Source organism: Castor canadensis, chromosome 6, assembly GCF_047511655.1.
Source record: "Castor canadensis chromosome 6, mCasCan1.hap1v2, whole genome shotgun sequence".
Lineage (NCBI taxonomy): Eukaryota > Metazoa > Chordata > Mammalia > Rodentia > Castoridae > Castor > Castor canadensis.
The window spans coordinates 6,040,042-6,060,815 of NC_133391.1; the positions used below are offsets into that span (position 1 = coordinate 6,040,042).

At 38.2% G+C, this 20,774-nt stretch overlaps 1 pseudogene; it reads right to left on the reverse strand.

The window, feature by feature from the left end:
- Positions 1–10,760: 10,760 nt before the first annotated feature.
- Positions 10,761–12,237, reverse strand: LOC141423841 (thioredoxin-like protein 1 pseudogene; annotated as a pseudogene).
- Between the last annotated feature and the right edge of the window lie 8,537 nt (positions 12,238–20,774).

Below are 20,774 nucleotides of genomic sequence, written 5' to 3' on the forward strand. Positions count from 1 at the left end.
GAAGACTGAACACATGTTTTCTTATATTTGTTTGTATTCCATCTTCAACTTCTAATAATGTTAACACAATGAACATTGAATAAAAATGATTGCTTGGTCAATTGATTCTGTAGCAATTCTGCAAGCACTCATTGGTTTCAGCTGGTTTCTTTTAATTCCCTTTTCCTCCTATTGCCTCCCTTTCTCTTTGTTTCCCTTCCCTATTTTCTCTTTCCCTTCCCTCACTTACTCTTAAGGCCATTGCGTAGGATACAACAGGTTGTGGGCACACATTGTAGTGGAGAAGGGAGTCATGATGGCTTCAAGTCAGATATAAAGTAGGATGAAGAAATCACACCTGGCCTGGGTGTGGAGCCCATGCAGGAGGATATGGATACATGCATGGCCTGAAAAGAGTAACCACTGACTAAATAGAGTGTTGAAAATTCAGGTGAGTGAGTTTAACAAGAGTGATAGAAGGTTTGTCACTGTTTGTGAGGCGAGTTACTTATTCAGAAAGGGAGAACACTAGAAAGAATCCTATGGAATAAGGTTGGGGTAGAATCTGGCAGTGTTAACTTATGATTTTTCAGAGAGAGGGGGAAAGAGAGAGATAGAGAATGAACAGGAGAGGAGAGGAGAGGAAAAAGAGAGGAACAGAGGGGACAGAGGAGGGAAGGGGAAAGGTATATATAGAGAAAGGATAGACATGTTAGATAGATAGAAGACAGGTAATAGAAGAGAGAGAGATGATACAGTGAAGATGGATGATGATAGATAGATAGATAGATAGATAGATAGATAGATAGATAGATGTAAATGTGTGTATCTTTGGTATATAAATAATAAATTCCTTGCTTCTCTACACTGCCAGGGCTAGGCAATAATGTCATTCTAACAGCGATGTGCACGCCGATTTCCCAGATCTTGGATTATGAATAATTTCTCTAGTCTAATAAGCAGGATATTTAGAGAAATGACTGATTCCAGGGCTAGGGCAGGGAAAGTCCAAAATGAGCCTGGAATACTTTGTTGTCCCCAAAACATGGAAATGCACAAAAAGGACAGAAACATATAGAAGGGACATTAAGGTGAGACCAAGGGGCCTTCACTGACCTAATAACACACCATGTATAAAATTAAGATTACAGCCCATTGAATTAAGTAGTAAGACATGAGCACATGAAAGTGTGTAAACAAATAAACAAATCTTGATAAATATATTTACACAGTTTTGGTGTTACATCTGTCAGAATAAGAGTTAATTATAAAAGGGCAAAGAGTAACTGTACAGTGGACACAGCTGGTAGACACCCTCATGAATCAAGGAAGTGGAAAGAATATCCTCAAAAGTGGGATAATTGTTCACAGGACGAAGTCAAAAGAACACAGGATCTCTTCTGTAATATTCCTGTCAGTGAGGGAACTCTGAACAAAACCATGAAGAGACATCAGAGACACTGGGGCTTAGAAATCCTCTACTCTTACTGAGCCTGTGGCTCACATCTATAATCCCAGCTACATGGAAGGCATAAGGGAGAGGATCATGATCCAAGGCAAAAAGAGAGAGTGTATCTAAAAAATAAAGCAAAGCAAAAAGGGTTGAGAACATGGCTCAAGTGGAAGAGTGCTTGCCTAGCAAGTGGAAGGCCCTGAGTTCAAACCCCAACAGTGCCAAAAAAATTAGAAGGTAAATTTTCAGAAACTCTACATGGAGTTTTAAATATGAAATCACTGGAGTCACATGAATGCTTTTTTATATTTTCCCAAAGGGCAATATGAATGTTTATACTAAATGAGTTCATTTGTGATCACAGCTGATTAGGGGCAAAATTGGAGGATTTGTGAAGGGTCTGGAGGAAAACTTTCCACCTGAGTTAACCTGGGCTCACTCCTATTCTCCCTTAGAACTTTCTTTTCTGCTTCTGGGGTTATGGAAAGTCTTTGCTGTGTGTCCAGGCTGTGTTGTGTTCAGGATACATGAAATGCTAGGCGGAGATCAGCCTATCCCTCTGTTAAGTCAAAGATACCCAGGCAGGACCAGGACAAGGTCAAGTGCACATTAGTTCAAGGACACTTCCTGTCCTGTGGCAGGTAGGCTGACACCTTCTGTGGATACTTTTTTCTGGGTCATTGTGGATGGGCCTGGAAGACCCTCAGTTGTCTCAAGTTCCATACTCACTTCTTAGGCCAAAACTTGTCTTCTTTGTGGGCTGGGATGGAGCTTAGTGGCAGACTGTTTGCCTAGTACGCTCAAGGCCCTGGGTTCCATCCCAGCACCACAAAAAAATTGTTCACTTCACAGAATGTGGTGTGATGATGCAAAATCTTCAAAGTGTGGAACTATATTATGTATTCAGGTAGTTGTATGTTTCTATTCATTATCTATGTATCTGCCTGTGTATTTACATATCTATGTATGTATCTATCTAGCACCTGTATGTCATCTATTTTACATCTATCCACCTACCCATTTATTCATATATAACCTATAAATCATCTGTCTTTCCAGGTGAACCATGTGAAGACAGCCATTAGGGTGACACCAGCCCTAGCCTGTTTGCACCCATAGGAGACCCCAAGCAAGAACTGCCCAGGTGATCCCAATCAAGTCTCAGTTTCATGGTAATACCTATGCTGCAGCTTCAATGTTCAGCTCTTTCAAATAAACTAGTCCACCACTTTTAATTTTGACCTTCCATAAAGCCACGTGACATGGACAGAGTGCAGTCAAGTCCATGGCTAAGGTGTAGCATGGATGACCTGTCCCCTGGTTCCCAAGAAGAGCCTCATTTCCACCTGAGCATAGACTCTAGTCTCCTGGTTTTCTAAGCCATCAACAGAATTACCCATACTTCTATAATTACAGCATTGTAGGCATTTTCTTTTAAAAACTGTTTTTATTAACATATATCACTCACATTGTTTTATTGTGGTGTTACCATGCACACATGTACTGTGATCATATTCACACTTTTACTCTTTCTTTTCCCCAACCCATTTATTTTTACAATTTTAGTGGGTCTTATTATATTTTCACACATGCATATAATATACTTGGGTCATATTCACCCCATCTTCCTTTCCTTTCTCCCTCTCTCTTCCTACTGCCCACCCCGAAACTGTTCCCCATTTACATTTATATAGTGTGTGTGTGTTTTAGCCCTAGAGTCTGCATATGAGAGAAAAAATATGTGATTTTGTCTTTCTGAGCATTGATCTCCAAATCCAACAGTTTTCCTACAACTGACACAATTTCATCCTTCTTTACAGCTAAATAATTCCTTATGTATACATATATCACACTCTCTTTATCCATTCATCAGTTTATGGGCACCTAGGCTGATTCTGTTTATTGGTTATTATTGTGTCATCAGTCTGGGCATTTTCCATCTGCTCCTCCAAACCTCTTCCCAGAACCCCATTCCAACATCGCTACAATATTTTCAGGTATAGTAACTGCACTCATCCTACCAATTTCTCTATTAGTCTATTCATCACTACTGTAATGAAGTACATGAATCTGGAAGGTGGATACTTAACTAGGAGTTATAAATGCTTAAAGCCCAAACAACATAGCAGTGGTTTTGGCCAGGCTACCTACATCCCCTCATAATGGTTGACATCATGAGGGGAGTTCTTGCAAGAGGGAGATGTGATAGGGAGAGGCGGGATACCAGAGAGTGACAGGGTAATAAGCATTTTCCACTAAACTAAATCTTCAGAAGGTCCTACCCCTTCTTAACATTTCCAAACCAAGCACTAATCTTGCAACATGTGAACACTTGGAGTGCAAACCCCATCCAAGTCTTAGCACTATACAAACATAAGACATCTCCTATAGTGATTAGAAAACCCAGTGATTTATCTTGAGGTTTTGCTGAAACTCAAGTCTTTGTTTACTAGCCAATGGTAAGTCTTTGCCACAGAAGCACAAAAGCCATAGCTTCGAGTGGAACCAGTTTAATTCTGGATTTTCAGAAATTAAAACTAAAATGTGTACACTATAATTTGCAACATAGAAATATTATACATACTCAACAATGAAACTCTCTATGGTTTGAATGTGTCCCCCAAAGTTCCTGTGCTAGAAACTTAACCCATGCAATAAGATTGGGAGGTTGGACATTTGAGAGGTGATTCCTGAAAAGGTCTACCACCATGAACTAATTAATCCCTCTATTGTGATAGTGTGTTAGTTATTACAGAAGTGGGTTCCTAATTTGTAAAAATGTGTTTGACTGCTTTATGCCATGAACTGATGTATCTAGAAGACCCTCATCAGAGGCATACCCTTCAACCTACTGCTCAGAACTGTACATGATAAAACTCTGTATGTCCCCAGTCCCAAGTATTGTTAACATAGAACCAAACAAACCAAGGCAATGATGGTGGTATATCTAGGCTGCTCTCACTATTGGGAAATGCCTTCTGTCTTTCTCTACTGTCCTTATGCTTCAGCCCGGATCCTCTTATCACTGACTTCCCTAAGTTCCTGGTACCTCTGTAGGCATCTGCTTGCAGTGAAGTCCCCATGATCATTTCTAGATATGGGTCCCTTTGTCATACTCTTGTGCCTTACTGTTCCGTCCCCCTGGCAGTATCACAGGACCCAACAGAAGACCCAATTCTGACTGGTAGGGAAGGCCCTAAGGCTTTGGAGGTAACATAATCAATCAGAAAAGGGTATCTTGTGCTATAGGTCAGGAGTGTACTGACCTAGGCTGGGCAGAACCCTTGCACAAACTGTAGTTGGCAGGCTCCATAGTGACCAGCCTCCATCAGGAGCCCTTTCAACTGCACGCAAAAGGGGTGGGTGCTTGTTTATTTCCTGGGAAGATGGTTCATCACTTCCATCTGATTATCACAGAAGCTCTTGCTCTAATTAATGGTCAAAAACTCCAGCTTGTGTACAGACGGGAGCTAGGGTGAATGAACCCAGGGCCATCCTATTTCCCCAGTGCTTTACCAGCCTTGAGATAAGGTCAGTTCTTGAAGCCTCATGAGGTAAAAAAAAATAACCTTTTGATGGATTTTCAGACTACCCTTTTGTTTGATCCACAAGCTGGATTCCTGAAAACACACACACACACACATGCACACACATGCACATGCACACGCACAATGGGTCATTACTGAAAGAAATAGGTTAGTTGATGCAAGTTCCATTATGTTTTTAAAATTTTTTTCACCTTTATAAATGTCATATGCACCAATTTAAAAACATTAAAGTAGTATAAGATGATAATGCTTTTATTCTACTAGAAAGATGTTTTCTTCAAGTTTCTGGCAGATAATTTTATATGATAAAAGAAATTCCCTGCCATTTGCATTTCAAGAGTTTTATATAATAAATGGTCAAATACTATAAAATGTCTTCTATAAAGTTATTGAGAATATAGGAGTTACTCTTTTGATTTGTCAGTGAGATAACTGGTATCTATATATTTTTAAAATTCTTTCTCCTTTTATAATTTTCTTAATTTTGAGGAATAATATCCCATATCTTATTGCTACTAAAGTCTAAAGCAGCTTATAAATTTTCAAGTAGGTCATTCATAGAACATATTCCATACCAGACAACTGCCTACAGTGTGGTAGGTGGTATAACATCTCATTTAATATTTAACTAAACTTTTCTGAATTAAGTTTAATAACAAGTCTTTTATCACATAGTATTTCAGGGAGGAAACCCAAGAGGTGAGGTGTAGACCACTAAGAAGGTGAGTCTCATTCAACCCAAGAACCTGGTACACATAAAATTTATTTTTCTGAGCTAACCACCCTTGAGTTCCAGGATTAAATAAAACTTAGTCATGGCATGTCATTTTTTAAAAATATTTTAGTATTTTAATTAACTATTTAAGTGGAACTTTTTCCAAAATAGATCATATTGGAGGCCTCAAAGCAAGTTGTAACAAATATATGAAACAATTCATTGTATCATGTCAGTTTAAAATGGAATGAAATTTAGAGATTGACAAAAACAGAAAATACACAAATGAAACAAACACATAAATATTGAACAATATACTTTTGAATAAACTGTAGTTCACTGAAGAAATTGATTTAAAACATTCCTAGAATCAAATGAAATTGTGACCACAATATACCAGATACAAAAAAACAATACCAGATACAGTGAAAGTACTGCTAAGGGAAGTGTTTATAGATTTGGATGCCTACATTAAAAAAATTAGAGAGATATCAAATATAAAATATAAAAGGCATCTCATGTTCACAGAAAAATAAAAACAAAACCAACCCCAAATCAAAAGAAGGAGAGAAATGCTAAAGACTATGGCAGAAATTATGAAAAAGAGCCTAAACTAAAAGAACAATACAAAGGATCAGTGTTTTTTTAAAAAAAGAAAGAAAAGAAACAAGACTGACAAATCCTTAGCCAAACTGGATAAAGAAAGAGAGAGAAGACCCAACAAATAAAACTAGAGTTGACAAGAGGGGCTTTTACAACAAATATTACTAAAATACAGAGTATCACTAGGAATGGTTTCAAAAATCCATTTGCAAAAATTGAAAGATCTATAATAAATAGACAAATGTCTAGACACACATAATATAATAATATTGAATCAAGAGGATATAAATAACCTAACTAGATCATTAGCAATCAATGAGATCAAAGTACTAATAAAACATTCACCAATAAAGAAAACCAAGGACAGGATGGATTTCATCTTTTTGAAGAAATACTTAAGAAATAACTAACCCTAATGATCCTTATGCTAGTCAAACTATGCAGAAGCTCTTTGAAGCAAAGACATTTGTCAATTCTTCTATGATATCCTGAGCTATTGGAATCCTATCCAGAAAGTCAATCCTTATGCCTGGATCTTGAAGTGTTCCCCCTTTTTCCTCTACTGGTTTCAATATTTCATGTGTTTCATTAAGGTCTGCAACCCATTTTTACTTAATTTTTCACAGGGTGAGAGATAGGGATCAAGATTAGTTATCTACATTGTTGATCCAGTTTTAACCATTATTGAAGAGGTTGCCATTTTCTTACATATGATTTTGATCCCTTTGTTGAGAATCAGATGGCTGTAGACACGGGCTTGTCTGTGGGATTTCAATTCTTTTCCAGTGGTCTATTTGTTTGTTTTTGTGCAGACACGTTTTTGTTACTATGGTTTTGTGGTATAGTTTGGAAATAGATGTGGTACATCCAGAAGTTCTCTTTTTGCTCAGGATTTCCCTAGCTATTCAGGGTGTTTTCTGTTTCCATATGAGTTTTAGAGTTGTCTACTTCTGATGTCTTTTTCTTTATTACCAAATGAATGTAACAATTTCTCAGTCTCATCTTAAATCCCTGATACTCTTTCTTGTGTTTTATCTAGTCTTCTGGTGGTCCTTTCAACTGAGTTTTTATTTCATTTATTGTGCTTTTCACTTCCAGGACTTTTTTCTCAGAATCTTTATCTATTGAACAATATTTTTAGCTAAGTCTTGAACTGACCCTTTATTCATTCACCTCTGTATTTTTCTCCTCTTCGTGATCATTTGTATGCTTTTTCTCCTCTTGGTGGTCATTTGTCTTTTATGAATTTTTGTCTGGTATTTTAGCCATTTTGCTTTCTTTGCACTTGGATATTGAAGAGCTAGGAACTTCTGGAGGAATCATGTGACTTGCCTTTTCATATCTTGTGTTTCTTCATTGCAATTTGTGCATCTTTTGGGAATGGGTATCTCTCCCAGCTTTCATAGGGTCTTTTTAGTGAATAGTTTTCTTTTGAGTTCTCACTCCTCATTATCACTCAGAGAAGAGCATGCAGCCCACAGTAACAACTCAAAAATAAATCAAATATTTTAGTCTGGGAAAATATACTTGGAAAAAGCAAGTATGCCCCCTAAGTAAGGATATAAAAGAAAGGAGATAAGATACATGTAGGATAAACTAAAGATTTTAAATTATTATTAAAGTATTAAAATATTAATAAATAAGTTTTAAAAAGAAGACAGAGAGTGGAAAAAAGGAAGAAGACACAGATAGGAAAGAGAGGAAAGGCATATTGGATGAAGATAAGAGAAGTAATAATGAGAAAAACAAAATAAAATAAATATACAGAAAATACAGAACAAGACAATAAGAAAGACCAGTCAATAGTTCCCCTTGCTGCAGAGGTGGGGGATGTACATGATTTGCCTTTCCTCCCAGGATTCCTGTTTTACAGTTTCCTTTTACAGTTTACAGCATGTAGTGAACAGTTTTCTCTCTGAGGTGTAAACAGGTCAGACCAGAGAGAGTGGTCTGCAGATTGGCAACACCCTGCCTTTCAAACCACAGGGGCAAGCTACTATGAGTGTCCTTGGCACACAGACCTGGCAATGCAGTGAGTCCAGGAGCCACGCTCAAGCCACTCCTGCTGGCTGAGCACATAGATAACCTCACACCAGAGGCACTCTGCCAAAACTTGCATGGGCCCAGAAATGTCTCAGTGGTGGCTACATTTTCATTTAATATTTCTGGGGCTCTGAGTGTCGAAATCAGCTAAGCCAAAGTAATCTGTGCTGTGTGGGTGAGGTGCATCCACTGGGTGATCCTGCAAAGTCATGCCAGTCCCCATCTTAAACCTACCTTCCTCCAATCATATTCACACACATCTGGGCTCATTCCTCTTTCCAGAGATTAGGCTGCCTTTTCAGAATTAAAGTGCTCTCCATTTCCCTCTGCAGTGTATCCCACAGTTCCCACCACAAAGACCTGTGCCACAAAGTCTCCATCAAAGTCACACTCAGTTTCCTGGGCCCAAGTGTTGATCTCAGGGAGGTTTCTTACTTAGCCATTGAAGAGGGGAGCCCTTTGTGGATTCTAGAAATAGAAATCCAGGGTCTTCTGCAACTTGTAGCTGAAAAAGTTGATGGTAAGACCTCTCTTAAGATGGTCCCATAGTATAGCACTAGTGAACAAGCTGGGAGTTGTGGAGGACCCCTTCCCCAGTGACTTCTTACTGCACAGATCACAGACATCCTTCTTAAAGTACAGAGTGCCATAGTGTGTGCCCATGAAACTTGGCAAAGCCTTCCATTCCTCTTTAGGCTAACGCCTCACTGAGCTGAAAGAAATTCTACCCTTTCCACACCTTATTGACTAGCACCCAATGTTAGGATTCTTTGCTTCGTTTTACAATTCCAAAGTTAAGTGTTCTGGATTTCACCTGGTCTATGTCTACTGTCTACTATTGTATCTGTGCCTTTCCATACCATCCACCTCTCCCTGAAGTCAGGCCCATGAAGTTTACTTTTGGACTCATGGAAAACCAAGAAAGTTCTGGGGATTGCTAATCTGTCACCTTCCCTTTGATTTGATTTTAATTTTTCACATTTTTCAGATGTTTTGTGGCCTTTCATTTGATCTTCCCTGCATAGTGCTCCATGTGCTTATGAGGAAAATGTGTACTCACAAACTATTTGATGACAGGTTTCACAGATGCTTGTTAGGTCCATTTGTTCTAGAGAGCAATTTAACTCTGCCATTTCCTGATTTTCTGTCTGGATGATATGTCTATTGAGGTGTTAAGGGCTCCAGCTATTATTTTACCAGAGCGTATCACTCACTTTAGGTCTATGAATATATTCTTGATATAATTGAGGGTCCAATATTGGGTGCATATATTTTTAGAATTGTAATTTCTTCTAGGAGAGTTGACCCATTTGTAATTATATAATGGCCTTCCTTATTTTTAGTTAAAGACTATTTATTTGATATAAATATGGTTATTATTCTTTTTTTAGGAGTATTATAAACTTTTATTTTTTGCCGATCTGCCACCAACTTAACCCAAGGCAACAAAATTTTTGAAAGACATACAATATGACATCAGCATAGACCAGTTACTGTGTTCACATACAAATGAACTAAGCATTACCTAATGACACTTGGGTTTCAGAAAACCACTTTTGACATTAAAACTTATAATTTCTTCAAAATCATGTATAAATACATTGGTCTCAAAGGGCAAACAGTATTGCTACTTTATTTCTACACAAGAATGCTCTCAATTTATTAACTGAAAGACAACTTAAAGAGTATATAAGATGCTTACATATTCTTTAAAGTACTTCATTTAGAAATATTTAGAAATTTAAAAATTAAATTTGCCAAGACTTTCTAGCTTACAATTTTAAGATTAAAAGAATAAAGGACAGATATTTAGCCAGCTTCTGTGAATCATCTTTTAAATATAACTTTTTACAAACTCATTTTCATGACCTCTGTATATACTCTGCATGTTTTGGTAATTCAGATAATACTGGATTAAAGAAAATAATTTCTATTGTTAAATGTACTGTATTTTTCCTAACTGTCTGAATTCAATATTTCTCTATTAGTAAAGAAAATGTCTGATTCAAATTAAAGTTTATACAGACCATATTAAAATCTTGGTATGGGAACTTGTAGACCCATTAACTAATTGCTTTAGGTAAGAGTACTTAAATCTTATTGAACCTATTTATTTCTGGCAGTTTATAATATGAGTATACTCAATATAGCCCAGATACTCAAATGTCTTTTAATAAAAATAGAAGTCAGCACCTGTTTGAGCAAGGTTAGCTGTGCAAGTCCATTTATCATAGTCATTCTATGTGTACATGTACACAAGTACTCCTTAATTCCTTACAACAGTGTTGATCCTCTGAAGACGGAAAGTAGCTTTCAAACAATATGCTGCCAGACAATTAAGTCTCTGCTAAAATCAGAAGCTGGCAAATATTCAAATAAAAGGTAAGTGATAATATTTATGCATAGTGACAAAATTTACGCTTGCCAAAAGTAATGACTTTTATTTACAACTGCATGTATCAAGATTACAATAGAAACACTAGTGATATCATCTGAACAAAAGCAATGATTTATTGGTAATTGCAAACAATGAAACACTGACAGTTTCTACAGAGAATCAAGCAATTATCCAGGAGCTGCAAATCTGATTGCAGTAGGTCTTCCAGTGTCTTTTGTATCTTAGTGGCTTTCTCCTTTTTTGCTAACTACTCGTTTGAAGTTATTCATGTTTGTTGTTTGGACTGGAGAACCAATAAAAGTAAAATACCAAATTCTTGTTGTTTCTTCTTCACCTTGATTAGACTGAACAAATATAGTTACTGCTAATGTTCTGACACTTAACAAAAAAAGGTGGAACAATGCTATCTTCTTTATCCTCTGTCAGCTCCAAAGCTTGAGTTGGTTCACTTCTTTCTGTCTCTTCAAAATCCATGGATTGCGGTAAGCTGATAAAAATGTTTACATATTTAGGCCCTTGACATTATCTGGCCCTTGAAATCTCAAGGAATAAAGTTTAAGCGGTTGATTGCACTCCACAGTAATAAGTAGCTGTTCATCACAGTCAGATTCCAAGGTCATGTCTTTTCCTTAACATTTGTCAAACCCATGCTCATCGCTTTCATTAAGACATTCTCAACCTGCTTTGTTAACAGAAGGCATTAAATCCATATAGCCTTTTGGAATATCTGTGTCCTCGCTGCTTCCAGGGTCATTTTCTAAGTGCTGCTTGATTTTTTCTTCTAATCCTACAGCATCTGCTCCCTGATATTGATCAATTCTCACTTTGTTTCAGAAAAACAAAAATGTAGGTGTTACATTGTTGGTGGCAGCTGTTCCCTGACACCAATGTACATCTACTTCTAAGAAAACAGCCTGTGGATATTATTTATAGAATTGAATGCTGGGGCACTCCTTAGACAACGGTCCACACCCTCATGGTGAACTTGACCACCATGAGTCTGGAGCCTGCGCTGCTCAGCTTCAGCTGGAAATCCGGATTGATTCCAACTGGCTTCACTCCGACCATTCTCTGAGAGCCCGGCAGGGTGGCTGCCACTTCAAAACTGAAGAAAGTGCAGGAGTGGAAAAGGAGAGCTGAGTTGAGGCCTGGACAAAAGGAAGAGATGGCGACTGTGGGGTCTTCTCCTAGGGATCTCAGTGCAGAGTCACGCCAGGGAGTGGGGCCAGGAAAATATTTTCTTTCAAAGTCACACAGAACTTTCAATGAGTGTACAATAAAATTTGATAAATAAAATGGACAGATTTTCCCCCAATAAAAGCTTAAAATGGGTGAGACAGAAGCATTAAAATGTGTCTCAGATGTGAACATTATCACTGAGTCTTGGCTTGCAGCAGGGTTTTGGAAACCCAGTGAAATCTTACAAATCATGCAGCCCAATCAGCAGGGCCAAATCTGTACCCTGACAGTTAGGTGTACTGAGTCATTACAATGGAGGAGAAACACATTGAAGAAGTGAGGGGCAGCTCTGACAGGCCGAAACATTTTGCTGTCGAAACAGGACCGAGTCGAGAAGCCAAAGACCAGGACCCCCCCCAACCCCGCGTGCTCGGCACCGCCCCCCCAACTTCGGCCGATGGAGCCGCTCCTGCCGAGCCCACAGCTGCTGGTGTCTCAAACTCTGCCGCTTCTTGGTTCGGGGTCCTTGGATCAGACGAGCCCCCGGCTCCCCCGTCTCTTCAAAATGGATGAATCAAACCCTATTATTCTTTTTTATTCACTTTTCATGGAGTATCTTATTCCATCCTTCCACTTTCAGTCTGTCCTTAGAGGTCTGACTTTCTTGTAAACAAGATAGTTAGGTCTTGCTTTGTAACCATTCCATCACTATGTCCTTTAATTGGAGAATTCTATCCACTTACATTGGAGGTAATTATTAACAGGGAAGGAATTACTACATTCATTATGCAAATATTTCTGCTCTCCATTCTCTTCTCTCTCTCTGTATATCTCTCTCTCCCCCTCCCTTGCAGTGCTCCTTTATTTATGATTAAGTGATTTTCACTAATACTCTACCTGCCTTTTCAGAAATTTGAAGCTGGATGTTCATTTTTTCCTCAGCCTGTAGTGACTTCCACTATTTCAGTATTGAATATCATCCAAGTCTGTATTTGCCAGGAGGCAGCTGTTGGTGTGTTATCACTGTTTCAGTACTATAGGGCAATCCAAGCCCACATTTGTCCCACATATGCTATTTGTGTGTTGTTCAGAAAGGACCAGGAGAGTACATACAAAACATCCTTTCAGAAGACCAGGGGAGGCTCAATGCCTCATCCACAGTGACTAGCCTATGGTCTATCACTATGGAATATTTCAGAATTACCATGAATGGACCAGCTCCAGGATCCTATGTCACACTTTTCACCATGAACTCTATGAGCTATCTCATACTTTGAGCCCAAAGTCCTCCAAGAGGTAGGAACAAGGTCCACATTCCTATGAGTTGCCTATTGATAAAGTGGACTTGTGGCAAAGACAGCCACAGATGACGGTGCATGAAACAGAGGTAAAATAAACTGAGCCCACATGTCTGCTTTGGCACTGGACCTGTTCCAGAAACCCCATCTGAGGGCAAACGTGGGGTTGTGGGCTGTTAGGATCTTGTCACGATTAAGTTTCATTATCCCAGCACTATGTTCCAGGTCAAAATCTTGTAGTTATTCTCCTATCCTGAGTCTCAAAAATGTGGTCTTGTATCACACAGTGTTGCCAAGGTTGAGGTGGTGTTAATGTAGGCAGTCCCCTGGCTACCTAGGTTGACGCTAATCTGGGTTACACCTGAGACTTACAGTGGCAAAGACCTGTATGATCTCAGAGTACACCAAGGCCCATTCCACATCTCATAATGGTGTGGGTTAATAGATAAGTCCACCTCACTGGTCACAGATCTGGGTCTGGTGGGGGGGCAGCTCTAGAAACCCATCTGTGAGGAAAGACTTGGTGATAGCTGTGCTGTCTGAGATGAGGGATTGGTGGTGCAAACAGTCCGTTGACCTGATGCTGAGGCTGAAACTAAGCTAATTGTAACATTCCAGCCCTAGTCTCCAAAAGCTCATTGCTGTCTCATAGTCAAAGTGCATTAAATAGTCCACTTCCAAGAATCCCCAAAATCTTAACACTTCCAACATTAGGAAGCAGTTAGTCATGAGTGATGGGAGAAGCAGGATAGACAAATGAGGAGGCAGGGATATTTTCTTATTTCAATGTACATTAAACAGGCCACTCAGACATTGAAATCAGAAAGTAGACACTAAAAGCCAGATCACCTAGCCACACCTTCCATCTCCTGTTAGATGCTAAGTTACAAGGATAGGGAGACATAAAGAGGCTGACTGCATCTCTCTTCTTTTTTCAGATGTGAACAAGTTACAAGGATCCTTGAAATGGCTTGTCTGCCAAAGGCCAGTTCTTTTCTTCATTTATTTAATTTATTTTTAAATTATCATATTATTCTTATACTGGGGTACATTGTGACATTTACCAAGATTCTTACAATGTATCATAGTTAAATTCACCCCCACATCATTCTCCTCTATCCCCACTCCCCCCATTCCTGGAATAGTTTCATTTTTCCATTTTCATACATGAAGACATAATATTTCTACCATACTTACTCACAAAGGGAAGATCTAAAGCATACTTACTGTCCTCATGTTTTGGGTAGGCTTATATGACATCTGCCTTACATATTCCTTTTATAACTCTTCAATCTTCACTCTATGTATTCATCTGTTTTTTCCCTGTTATCTATTTTGTCTTCAAGTCCTGAAATTCTGTCTTCCACTTGTTCCAGTCTTCTAGAGTGGATTTCAACTGTATTTTTAAATTTTACTTGAGGAACATTTTATTTCCAGGATATCCATTTGATTCTTTTTTTTAATACGACTTTCCATATCTCTGTTAAACTCCTCTTTCACATCTTGTATTGCCTTCGGTGTTTCATTTATCTTTTTTTAATAATTTCCATGGTTTCATTCCAATGTTTGTTTATATCCTCTTTGAGTTCATTTAGTTGTTTCTGTATCCTCCCCAGTTTTATATCTGTACTCTCTTGGAATTCATTGAGTTGTTTTTGTATGTCCTCTGTGAGCTCCTTAAACATTCTTGTCATCATTCTCTTGACCTGAGAAACTGAGGTTTCATCCCTTTACTGTCCATCAAATCCTCTATTGTGTGATTGTTAACATTTCAAGAGTCTTGTTCCCCAACTTCTTATATTCTCCATGCTTCTATTTGAGCTTTGTTATGTGTTGTTGATTAGTTGTTTGGGGGCTTTAGTCATCTGTCATCTTTCCTTTGATTTAATTTCTATGCTTTGGCTTGCTTGGTTGTTAGCCAGGTTGTTGTATGGTTTCTGTTCCCTGACCTGGAGATATAACTTAGTATTAAAAATGTCATGGATGCAATACCAATCCAGTTATTTACATGATATATAAAACCCTTGGCAGTATTGTCTATAAATAGAAGGTCGTTAGGGAAATAAAGTTGTTTGAAGAGAGATATAAATTTAGGTACTAAAAATAAGATGGCAGAGTGGTTCAAGTGGTAGAGTGCCTGCCTAACAGATATGAGGCCCTGAGTTCAAACCCTAGTATTGTAGCAAGAAAGAGGAGACCAGAAAAGAAACAGACAGGCTGGTGTTATGACAACAAGACAAGGGGAGGGGAGGCCAAAGCAGAGAGATAAAACTTAAAGAATTGGAACATGAAGGTCACATAGCACTGGGGAAATGAAATAGCCAATGAAGTCACATGCAGCCATATGTGGGTTGAGCTTTGTTTTTTGCTTCTGTAACCTGCTTGCAAAAGTATATAAGGTGTGACTCCTTTGTTCTCGGGGCTCAGCCTTTGGACATGAGTCCACTGGGTCTGTGCTGGCACAATAATCATTTCTTCCTGCTAATCTGCTTCAGAGACTCCTATCTCAGCTCATAATTTCCCACAACATTACTTGGGGGATCATCCAGGATTATGGGAGACAGTGAGTTATCACCCCCCTTGTCACCAGGGTGCATCCCCCAAGCCGCTGGGAGGAGACCCACCAGGTGCCAGTGGACAGCTTGATCTGGAGAGGGGATTCATCCTCCTGGCGAGTTGGGGCCGGGGCCTCCGATACACAAAGGAAACCACTGAGGGGCAGGAACTAACTTAGAAGTACCACCCTTCATACTGGTAAGAACCAGGTTTGAATTTAGGCCTGCCTCAGAAGGTAGAAGGGGAGTCTGATCACCTCCTAGAGACTGCTAGTAACTGCCTGATGGGGTGAAATACATAAGAAGGGGACAGATAACTGGCAGCTAAATCAAAAGTACTTGTTATTTAAGTTTAAAAATGGAAACACCTTTATAAAGTAGAATATAAAACAAGTAAAATCAGAAAACTCCCAGTTAAATGAACTGCCCAGGGAAAAATAACCCCATGAGCATGGACTACTAAAAAGATAAGTTTGGAGCCAGCAAAAATAAAGTGTCTTTACTTATATAGAAGGCCTTGGCTTAAAATATGAGTTTGCCTTCTGTCAGAGGTGACTGCAAGGGCTTGGATGTTTAGTAGTCCTGTGTAAGATCACTTCTTTAAAACCTCTTGGCTTTAGTAAATTTTGTGAGGTCTGGCACAGGTGACTCCATCTGGATTGTTACTCCTTTCCTCTCTTGTCTTCAAACTCTCTCTGAAGGGTCTACTCTGAAGATTTTGTCAATTAACCATCTGGTTAATGAAAGCTCCTTGGTGCCAGAATAGCTTTTCTGGATGTTTTTGACACTGGAGAGGAAGAACCAAGCAGGTGAGGTGAGAATCAGTGCCAATTAAGACCCACTGAGCCAAATTCTAAGCAACAAAAGAGACTTAGAAGAAGTGGGCTTGCCTAGCATTCATTTTTAGTTCTGTCTGGACTATAGATGACACCCTGACAACTTAAAAATACTGCAGAATGTCAACAGACAACAGTTAAATGTTTTCCAAAAGCAAATATTTAGAAGCCTGACTCAATTGAAAAATAGGTATTTGTTAGAATTATTTTCAGGGGTTTGACTGCAAATGCTCCAGAGAAGAACCCAGACTGCTAATGACAAGACTTAGGGTCCCAGGGTTAAAATACTAATAGTAGTTTAGGAACTGTCAGAATATCTATTATTTTTTATTGTAGACAACATTTTGACTGACAGAATTAAAGAGGCAACACTAAGTGCTCCTTGTTACAACTAGGAACTAGGAACACATGGACACAATACACCTGCTTGGTGATGTTTCTTTCTTTATTTGTTTGTTTGAAGTGAAATTTAGAATTTAAGCTAGTAAGATAATAGGTATACAACATGAATTAAAGTCAAAACTTTAGATCTTTTACAAGTTAACGGGACAATGCCTGTGATCTCAATTAGCTTTACTTTCTAATGTACAAATCCATTATATATATATATATATATATATATATATATAAACACTTATTTGACTAAAACTAATATAGGCCAGGTTTTCAGTAGAAGGATTGCCAAATGGCAGGTTGTTTCTGAATGTTACTGATTACAAACAGCAGAACTGTCAAAAGTTTCATTAACCATATTATATGTCAAAAGTTTTCCTGAAATGCTTTTGGATAAAAGAGAGCTTTATCTGGTCATTTTACATAAACTGACACTTTTAACTTTGCAAGTGTTTATACAATATTTATATAAAGTCTAGACACAGAATACAGTTATAAGGTGATCATTTAAGAGACCTTTGTATGAGCAAATATGTAAATGAACTCTAATTTAGTAGCATTTAAAGCTTGGCAAGATTAACAGAAAATACAAGCAATTACTTTGATAAAAATCTTTCCCTATGACAGTTTTTTACAGATGTTACTCAGAGCAGAGCCATATTAAGATAGCCTTGTTATTTTATGGGCATAAAGAATCAGCTTCTAGCTTTACATGACTATACAAGTAACTCTTAGATTATAGTCGACTTAATCAAACACCTAAGGTTTTATCATTTTCATCTATTATGTACTTTTAAGACCTACTCAGGACCTTTATGTGACATTTTGAAGTTTTTGATTGCTAAAATGCTTTTTTATTTAATAGTACTTTTTTATTTCCTTTAACTTTTCCCAAAAAATATTTTAACACCTTTTTATATCCTTTATAGACACATGAAGAAAGGCAATTTTAAACTGGTTTTTATATAATAAGTAATTTATAGACACCATTGGTTAATAGATCTAATTATAAAAGAATTGAATGTAAACTATATTTACACAGGATGAAATGGATTAAGGTTACTGTTCATAAAATAATGCCTATATTCTACTTAGACCTGATTGGCATAAAACATTAAAAAACTGGTTTGCCTTAAAAGTAGCAGCAGAAGATGTGGGGAGAGAAGAGAACAGAAGTCTTTTATCTTGTACATTATAATAAGAAACATCCAAAAGATGTTTAAATATACACATATGTAAAAAGTTTTAAATTAGGCATGCCATAAGTACCAGTTTAAGCAGGCATAGATTTAAGAATGTGTAAAAATTAACTGAGTGGCCATAAATACATTAATCAGTTATTTTTTAAATTTTTAGGAGCAGATTGAGGTGTGTCCCAATCTGTTCTTTTAGGACTCATTTTGGGCAGCTTGATAGCTGAAGTAAGAGCAAATTTTAACAAAGTGTTTTAAGTCATTCTCAGGTTTTAATAAGATTGTTGTCATAGCTATTAGATTTTTGTCTCTAATAAGTTAATCATGTAGTAGACATACACAAAGATTACACAATGACACACAAAAAATTACGTTCATTTTAGGTGTACTCTTAGGTATTGAAGGCTTTAGATTTACCTCTAGAGGTTGCTTCTTAAAATAATTTCTAATAATAGTTTTCCTTGGGCTACAGTAGCTTTGTTAGTAGCCAAATCTTCAAAGTTAAATGAGTGAGCCTAGTCTTGGTATGCTGTTGGCATCCCATATCCTCCCCCAGACAAAGGACATGGGATGCACGAGGGGAGGTACAAGTTTATCCTATTTTATATTAAAATTTGTTTTTAAATTAGAATTTGTATGACAGGGTGGAGAAAGGGCAGACTGTTGTGGTAAAAAGGATTACATCTCCATTGAAACTGGTGATAGCAAGTATGGAAAAAGGTAAAATGAATTAGCACTTCAAGACTTAATTTTAGGTAATGGCCCTAATGGAAAAAAATCTAAATGCCATATTGAATCCATAGCAGAACTCAGAAAGGCTGTTCTCTTGCCTTTTAGGTAATGTCATCACCTGGAAAACTGAAAATTGAATTTTAAATACATGGGGCATTTTAGACAAAGAATTGAAATTTTGTCTTTAGTCCCTTTAACCCATGCACACATGAGGCTGATGGCATGGGCCCATAATTTCAACCACATGGTGTCTTGGCTAGGAGAGCATATAGCCCAGGGTCACCACCTACAGTGACCTGGATATGATCTGATCCTCCTCCTGGCCTTGACATGTCTGTGATAGGGAAACCCCCCATCTCAAAAGCAAGACTTAAAGGAGAAAACTGTTAGTAGAGTGTTTAGGCAGACTTAGAGGCTTAGCATTAGGTAGGGAAAAAATCCAGGAGGTTGAGACAGAAAAGTATCTCAAATCCTCAGCCATATGTCATTTAGATTTTTAATTGATTTTATGTTTGTAGTCCTGGGACTGTGTGAGTCACTCAGGAGGCTGAGAAAATTGACAACACAATTTGAGTAGGACTTTTCTCTCTCTCACTCTGTTTTTTCCCTTGTCTATGTCTGTCTCTGTTTTCCTCATTTGGATGTCAAATCCAGGAGAGGAGACAGGAGCAAGCTATGGAATAGGAGTGAAAGAAACTTCCATGATGGCTGAGACAGATTCAGAGAGAAGAGTTTTAAAGTTAAAGCTTTTTTTATATATTGTGAGATGAGGAAAGAGGAAAGGATGACACACAGTTGTGTACAGTCAGAGGAGGAGGGTTTTTTTTTTTAATGAAAGACAGAGAAACCCGAGGGGGATTTTTGTTTAGGAGGAGAATATGATGAGATGAACAAGATTGGCAGAGGGAGAGTCTAGAGGGGAGATAAATAAAGGCCTACATATAGGGTACTTCAGACCGTGTTCCACAGCATTGGAGGAAGTTTTTGAGATCATGCTGAATTTGGAAACTGAAAGTGTCCTGTTTTTGTCAATAGTTATTATTGTCCAATTTATATTGGTGTCAGACTGTGTTACAGTAGAAAATCAGTTTAGACTTATGCTCTCTGTGAGGCTCAGGGTCCAGAGGTTTTAAAGGAGACATCCCAGCAGACTGTCCCACAGGGGTTTCTGACCCATTTTGTGGAAAATATGGTGAGTAACCCCCATAGTGGTACTACCTGGTAGGACAGATATCAGAGGGAAGTAACATCTGTATATCTACTGATAGTCTATGATATGCCTCTAAGGCAGTGTACGTGTATATTTCCTAGGAATCTTCAGAAAATAATAGGTGAGTCCACCCAGTCAGTAAATGGAAGGAGTCTCTTGCCTGGCTGGTGCTTCTGTGGTCCACAGTAGGACATTCACACTAGGACTAGAGAGAAACCAAGATGAAGGGGGAAAATCACCAAAATTGAAGACCAGTATTAGATGGAGGGTCCAGCAATGGGGAGTGAGCCCTGATAGAGCCATCAAAGAAAGGAGAGGAAGGAAAGGGTGGGAGAGATAGAGCAGTGAAGAGGGAGGGAGAGGCATTAGGGAACAAGAGAAAAGACTCCAGCCTCTAATTAAGGCCCGAGAGTGAACCTGGGAAGAACTGCTGCTGTTTATTGCTTTTTAGGTTGTGGCAGTGGAGAGCTGGAGTTAAAACTATACACCTCAGCAGTTTGAACAAAGGGAGAATTGGGAAAAAAGTTAGAAGAAAGCCTAGAGATAGGGAGCCTCTTGTCATTTGCTTTTTCTCACCATAAAGTTGTTAAGGTCTCAGAGGACATTGGGATTAAAAGTTTTAAATTTGGACCATTTAGA